We start from the raw sequence: 6,061 nt of genomic DNA on the forward strand, positions 1-6,061 counted from the left end.
CCTGGCCTTGGGTTAAATTCATTATCGGCAATGTCATCATACATGAACACGATTATGTGTTCATCCTTTAATCCTCCCCGCTTCAGTATTTGATATGCATGACAAACATCTGCCTGGATTGATAACACATATAAGACAATGCATTACATTCTTCTGGGGTCATACAACACAATTACAACAGAGAGTCTCTAGGAAATGTCCAAATTCATTTAGTTTGCACGCATCTTCATCAATTAGTAATTAAACGAAAAATAAGGAAATGTTAATTACCTGATGACGATAATTAAAATGCCCATTTGAACCGGCTATCAAGACTGCCCATGTAGTGCTATTTTCTTGAGGTTGATGCTTTTAACATATGAAGCAAACTAGGACGGTTAGCTTCAGAGAATTGTTCCACAAGCATAACTTGTACTAACAAGATGAGTTGGAGAACTATTGACCAATATGCCATATCGATTGAATGAAAAACCGATGATTCGATGAAATTGAAACGGCTAGGATATATATATATATATGTGTGTGTGTGTGTGTGTGCACGTGTGTGTGAGAGAGAGAGAGAGAGAGAGAGAAAGAGAGAGAGAGAGAGAGAGAGAGAGAGAGCATTAATGCACATTTCCTTTTTAGAAAACCAATTAATAGAGTATGTTGAATTTCAAATTTTAGTGAATTTCAATATATAATTTTTCTTATTTTCTTCTAAAACCAATTAATAGAGTATGTTAACTTTTATAAAAAAATCTGAAATATATAATTTTCTTATTTTCGATTATGTTGAATTGTAACAATTGTTCTATAATTTTATCAAAATAGAGTAACAATTTTTTTTTTTGAAAAAATTACAAGTAAATTACATCTTCCCTGTGGCCAGCTTATAATCTGGATATGGTTCATCTTTCAAAATAAGTATACTGAGCGTTCCTGTAGTTTGTATTTTGTTACAAGCTAAGTCTTTATACTTAAGAGAGTTAACTTCAATCTCTTAAATCAACTTAGGAGCCGTTTACTATTAACTTCAATCTCTTAAATCAACTTAGGAGCCGTTTACTAAACGCTTACTCGGATAAGCGTTGGCAAGTAACATTACCTCACTGGATGAATATGGTAAGGACCAAGAATCTTACCCGGTAAGTGGGAGAAAAGGACCAAGAGTCTTACCCGGTAAGTGAGGGCGACCACTCTTACCATGGTAAGCGCTTACCGGGTAAATTGTTGCATACGATGTCGTTTTTGTGGACTAAAATCTTTTCCAATAAATAAATAATAGTGTTAAATTTTACCGATAAACACTTACGGGATAAATGTTTGATAAACGACCCCTTAGTCAATTTATCAATTAGTTGGGAATCTCTTTTGACACACTATTTAAATGATGACAAGTGTCCACTCCTTTTAACCATTTCTTTGTTATTGATCTCCCTTTCCCTCGCCACTTCCACCCATCCCTCCCAAACCTACAACTCATGCCACAACTCTGAAAAAAAATATATATAATAGTTCATTTGAGAAGCGATAAATATTTTAGAAGTAAAAAATTGATCTTAGACATTCATCTAGTCAACATTTTTGGCTTTAACCGTGAAGCATCGAATAATTCCTCGCATTGGTATGCGGAAAATGAAAAAATAGTTTCATAACTTTTACAAATAAATGACAAACAGGTACATATGTGAACCCATGTGATTTACATTTAAACTATATGTTCATACGTGGACATGTTAATTAGTTCACATGTGCAATATTTAATCGATTCATATATGAACCAACATATTCACATCAGTTAATTAGTTCATATAGGAATCACTTAATTAGTTTATATGTGAATCACAAGGGTTCATATATGACCCCTCCCATAGAGAATGTTCGCCTTGCTTGGCATCGAGCGAATCCAACATGTCTCCTTCTCCCCATGGTCAAGAGTCACTTCATCGATCAATGCTCGTAACGAATCAACCGAGAATTGATGGATGTCGCTCAAGAACCACCTTCGGTTAATATTCTCGACTTTACCAAACAAATTACTAAGGCATTGTTTGGCGAACAAGAGCTAGATTATTTTTCGAGTAATCGTTTGGATGCACATTAGCTACCTTATAAGCTATAAGCTAGTTTATTGATAAGCTACTTGATGTATCTTATGAATAGTTTTTCTGACACCTTTTTCCTAATTTTGGCCGTGATTAATTATTAGTTATAAATAAATATCAATTTATAGTAATTAAAATCAATTAATTTAGATCATATTGAGCACAATTTAGATGCATTTGATTTTTTTGTCAAGCATGATCAATTACAAAGATTGGTTTATGCAACCAAAATCATATTGTTTAACTTATAATTAGATCTCAATCGGTGTTACAATATATAGAGATCAAGCACTGTAACCGACAAATGCGGGATTCCATTGCCCCAAGTTATATCTGCTACACGCCATCTTTGAAGTTTTGTCCATGGCTTCCGTGGTAACACCATTGTTGCATAGCTTGCGAATGTCCGTGTATGTTTCATACCATACTGAGTTAATGATCCGCAATGTGCCTCAAATGTTCGAACCTTCATCAATCAAAAGTTCACAAAAGTTAGTAAACAAGAAAAAAGAAAAGCAAAACTATTGATAAAATGAACACGAAAGATCAAGTTTTTATTACCATAGATTTAAGACATTTCCAATCATCTACAAGGGTTGCTCCTTCACTTCTAACTGATTCATGTCTCTTGCCTAATAAATAGCCTTTGATCGCATCGACACTCCTATCCAAATGTGCCCTATGTGCCTTTATTTCATTGATTTCCTTGAGTAGTTCATCCTTCTGTAATTGTGATTCTTTTGTTGATTTCTTGTACTGCAGAACATGAAATTCACTCAAAAGATTTTCGATAGTTTACCTTAGTTTTGATACTAGTTCTATCAGCAATTGGTAGCAGAAATTAAAATTAATTAGAACTGCATATGATTTCTGATCTGTATCGTGTAGGATTCAACTATACGTATGTACATACCGTTTGCCACATGGAATAGAGATTCGCGTCTCTTTGGTCGACAACACCCAGGGGTTCAAAAGATTGAACTGATTTCTTCATTTTCAAGTTCCACGGTAACGAACCTTGATATTCCGAGACAGTTTCATTGCTTATGTGTAGAGTACCATATTGCATCACTTGAGATCCATGAGAGGAATGGTTATTGTAAGTCCTCATCTTCACGTACAAACGTTTTGTGTGATTTTGATTCAGATACGTGATCTTAATAATTAAGCTTTCAAAAATCCTTAGAGATTAAATAAAGAAAATGAAAAGAGAACCCTAATACCAACCTTCAAGTATTGTTCTCTCAAAGTCTCATTACGCAAATCTTCCGATTCACTAAGAGCCAAAAAGTCATGAAAAAGGATAATAAGTGACTAGATCAATAGGCCTTCATCAAGTACTACAAATCGAAAGTCATTGGGTTGTTGTAAATTTGTTATGGTAAATACTTCATTAAAACTAGAATTTGCAAAAAGTACCTGTCTTCCATCCATGAAATACTATACAAGTCACCTATGCAAACGCCAAATCCCGCAGGTGGGGGAGTTCTTGTACCCGGACAATACGTTGCCCAACTAGGTTGGTTCGTATTTGTTGAAGTCGTCACATAAATGTTCCAATCCATAGGCGACATACCTTGAAAAATACTTCCGCTTTCACTTGATTCGAAATATATGACCTACATTAGTATTCAAATTATTCAATTAGTGTCACGATTGTTGTGTTGTAGTCTCACGTCGACTAGACACTCGTTTAAACACACACATACACACACACACATATAGGGATGGGTTCCATTGGGAATCTCAAGAGCCAATTATTCATGATGAATAACAATGATATTATTAATATCATGTATTTTCATTATTTATTATTTATGCATATTTATATCATAAATATCATGTATTTTCATTATGAGTTATTTTTGTCATCAATATCTATTACAACATTCGTCATAAATAATTTTCATTATATTGTACCATGCATCATAAAATAGTTGGTCCATCGGATTCTCTAACGAATTTTTGGTTTTCAAATGTGAGAACACCTTTTGACTATACTAAAAAGTGTTAATCTTGTTTTTGTAAAGCAGTGTTGTTCTTGCTTGAACACACACACACACACCCATATATATATATATATATATATATGTGTGTGTGTGTGTGTGTGTGTGTGTACGAGGGATCATGTGAGAGTATTAGTTATGTTTAGAAATTGAGAATACTTTCGAGCCTTTTGATAAGATGACATTTTAATCTAACTTAATTTTCTTCAACTATTTTGAGTACCTTCAATTACATAACCTTCAACTAACTTTTTCTTCAAATCTATATTCACTTTTAATTCCTTTTCCCAAACTTCTATATAAATTTAAACACTTCCACATGCATTAATTTGTTAAAGTTTCGGTGCATGGATGATAAAAATTGGTAAATAAAGGTAGTTGAATGAAAATAAAGATATATGAATATATGAAGCTTTGTTTTCACATTCTCACTATAACTCTTATTCTTACCAACTGTGTGTGTGTGAACTTATCTTCTCGCTACAACGAATCTTCTAGAGAAATATTATATTTCCTCAAAAGACACATTCATGATCTGGATGTGAATGAGTCGAAGTACTTCTCCCTAGGTCTATTAGTGAACTTGATTAACAATAAACTAATCAAGACCAAAGTATGTCTTGCTTACCATTTCACTATAGGTATGGCTCTCATGCTTGAATTTCAAAACTTGGATGAAATCATCTGCATATAGGAAAGGCATGTTCGGCATTCCTATGGTGATTAACACGGTAATTATGTTAGTAATCACAATTCAATATTCTCATTTTCATCTATCAACAAAAGTAAGCTGAAGGCAGAAAAGGATACCAAGAACTCCAGGGCCACCATGATCGGCGTAATATATGAAGATTTTATCATTAGGTTTACTTGCTAAGACTTTCCCGCTTCCACCTTGCACACCTTTTTTGTTAGCAAGAATCACAGCATGGAAATTGACTACCGACACACTTTCACCAGTATAATCCTAACATGATTTCAGTGCCCAATTTAAAAATCATCATTGTTTGATTCATTTCAATAAATTCTGATTTATACATTTGGTGTATCTTGTTTGATGTTGATGTCATTTAACAACTTCTAAAAAACTATGATTGACATATTTTTAAGAAGAGAGAGTGCATTAATTATTTTAATTTTTTTGAAGGAAATATAATTTAAGTTATTTTTTTTGAGCAAGGGTGAAAGGAATATTAATATGCAAAAAAATTGGAAATTGCAATTTTATAAATAGTTTATTGAAAATATTAATTAGTATTAAATGTATTTTTTGTAAATAATATAAATAGTGTTGGATTCTTATGTAAGTTTAAAAAAAATTGAATTTTCTTTCTTTGTTTGGGGAAGATTTTATAAAATAACTATTTATAGGACATTTTTCAATCGATAGACCTTTCTTTCATTATCTTGTACTTCATAACCTTGGGGTTGTTCCACAAACACAGTCTTTTCCAAATCACCATATGAGAAAGCACTTTTACATCTAATTGATGAACTTTCATACCTCGTTGTGCTGCAAGTGCAAAAATGCTTGATTGTATCCCATCTAGCCACTGGAGCAAAAACTTCGGAGTAATCAAGCCCTTGCCTTTGAGCAAACCCTTTACCATAAGTCGAGCCTTGTGCTTATCGATCTTCCCATCCTTGTCTAGCTTAGTTTTGAAGACCCTTTTCACACCAATAGTTGTTGCACCTGCTGGTAGATCGCATAATTCCCAGGTGTTGTTTCTTTCAATTGACTCGATCTCCTGCTTCATCGCCTGTATCCAACACTCATCTTGCGCAGCTTCTTGATAGTTGGTTGGTTCCGATAAAAAGAAAACATAGCAACGTTTTCCCCTTGTTCTTTATCGCTCAAAACCTCTTCTCCACAGACATAATCGTGCATCCACATCGGTGCTTTTGTTACCCTCCGTCTCCTTTCAACAACACCGCTTGTAATTGGATTAGTGTTTGAAGGCCCGCTTT

The 6,061-nt window shown here is 33.7% G+C and overlaps 1 pseudogene; it reads right to left on the bottom strand.

Moving 5' to 3' along the window:
* Positions 1-2,371: 2,371 nt before the first annotated feature.
* Positions 2,372-5,850, bottom strand: LOC112529541 (annotated as a pseudogene).
* Positions 5,851-6,061: the final 211 nt, after the last annotated feature.

The sequence above is a fragment of the Cynara cardunculus genome (assembly GCF_001531365.2).
Source record: "Cynara cardunculus var. scolymus isolate 2C chromosome LG 16, CcrdV1, whole genome shotgun sequence".
In the NCBI taxonomy this organism is placed as follows: domain Eukaryota; kingdom Viridiplantae; phylum Streptophyta; class Magnoliopsida; order Asterales; family Asteraceae; genus Cynara; species Cynara cardunculus.